This window comes from Humulus lupulus, chromosome 1 (assembly GCF_963169125.1).
Source record: "Humulus lupulus chromosome 1, drHumLupu1.1, whole genome shotgun sequence".
Classification (NCBI taxonomy): Eukaryota; Viridiplantae; Streptophyta; class Magnoliopsida; order Rosales; family Cannabaceae; genus Humulus; species Humulus lupulus.
Genome location: NC_084793.1, coordinates 115,487,119 through 115,489,094, shown reverse-complemented (window position 1 = coordinate 115,489,094; position 1,976 = coordinate 115,487,119). Strand labels below are relative to the sequence as shown.

Genomic DNA, 1,976 nt, shown 5'->3' with positions numbered 1-1,976 from the left:
ACTTCCAAACAATTACTAACATCAACTTGCTTATTACTATCCTATCTATACATATATTACAGATCTTTCCACCAACATCAAGTAAAAGTTTATACAAATACTAGTTTTTGTAAGTTAAAATCTTTCAAGCAATCTTATGCAGCCTAAGTTCGTCAATCAAAGAGTTCAAATCGTTGAAAGATGATCCACCTTCTTCAAAAGCAGTTTTAGCCATTTCTTTAAGTCCCCTAACTCTGCCTTTCATCTCCTCCGCTTCTTCACTCTCCATAATCCTATTCACAGCCTTTTCTATGGCTTCCTTCTTCACACTGTCCCCAACGAACCTAGCCCATTTTCCAGCCCCAACTGCGACCCCAATTCTTAAAACTTCAGTCACAAACTTCTCGTTGTAAAACTGCTCCGCAGCCACCGGCCATGTCACCATCGGTAACCCAGCACAGACTGCTTCGATAACGGAGTTCCAACCACAGTGAGTCACAAACCCTCCGACTGCTTCATGTTCCATAATCAGCCCTTGAGGCGCCCATCCTCTTATTATCATTCCTCTTCCTTCCATTATTATCTTCTCAAATCCTTCGGGTAACCATTTTTCTTTTCCTTCCCCTTGCTTTTCTTTCCTCACTACCCAAATGAATTCCTTGCCAGAAGCCTGCAGCCCCATTGCGATCTCCATCAACTGTGCGTCGCTGAATTTCGCAATACTTCCAAAACTTACATAGAGAACCGAATTTGGTTTCTTTGAATTAAGCCATTTCAAGCACTGTTGTTCGTCCATGAAAGATTTTAGTCCTTTCTGTGCCTTTTCTTCTTTTTCCTTATTATACAAGCTTGTAGGGCCTATATGCCAAGCCCTCCTTCCAAGAACTTTTCTATAGTAATCAGCATAAGCCGGCTCAAGTTCATAGAAGCTGTTGACGATAACACCGAAACTCGTGATTTCTGATTGGTCAGCTCTTCTAGCAAAAGTAGTCGACTCAGATTCTTCTCTCACGTAAAACGGTAGTTGACTTTTTGTCAGTTTGATATCGTCTGGTAAATTAGGAACCAGGAAAGATTCCGAGTCAGATGACACCTTCTTGTGAGGCTCGTAGATTGTCACAAAGCAAAGAAACTGGTTCCGTGGAACACAAGCCTTGGAATATTGAACTTGGCCGCCACTTCGGTAGCCCAAGGAAAGAAAAAGTCTGCGACTAAGCAATTTGGACGATGCTTACTTATGACCTGCTCGAGTGGCTGTTTTAGTAAGGTTGTGGCCTCGAAAAACTTGTTCGCCATCTCCTCTGTTGTAAGCGAATGGGCGTTTTCGCAACCTTCAGGCAATCCAACCTCTTCGGCAGGGAATTTTTGAAGCACAATTTCAATTTCCAAACCATGATTTATGCTTCTGTCGATTGCTTCAGCGAAATAAATAGCGTTGACAGGTGTTAACACTATGGTTGTTTTGCAGCCTCTAGAAGCAAATAGTTTGGCCATGTCTACCGCTGGTATCATGTGACCATGAGCCATAAATGGAAAGAATAAAATGTGAAGATGGGATGTTGCACCACTCATGATGACTTATCTTTCTGGAGTCGAAAAGTTCTTCCAATATATTATTACAGGGCCTTTTTACTTGGGATGCAAGTGTTTTAGTAGTCAAAGTTTTAGAATTTTTCCTGGTTTAGAAATTAGCTGAATCAATTTCTTTATAAAACATTAAAATTTAAATTAGACTAACCTTTTAAATCTAAAGCTCGGTAATTATGTAATATTTCTATCACTATTTGAAACCTTAAACTATTGAAGCTTCCAACGATAAATGGATACATGTTTTGACTAGAGAAAGACATTACATCATCTAAATAGAAAGTGAAACTGTTTCTGTAGTTTGTATAAAGAACAGATCAACATGAATGAAGCCAATAGACAAAGTATCAAACTCGGGAAGTCATTTTCTCCATCCTACCAAATACATTTATATTGAAAGAAAATTACGA

At 39.4% G+C, this 1,976-nt stretch overlaps 1 pseudogene; it reads right to left on the bottom strand.

Moving 5' to 3' along the window:
* On the bottom strand, positions 1-1,551 carry LOC133816607 (UDP-glucose flavonoid 3-O-glucosyltransferase 7-like; annotated as a pseudogene).
* Positions 1,552-1,976: the final 425 nt, after the last annotated feature.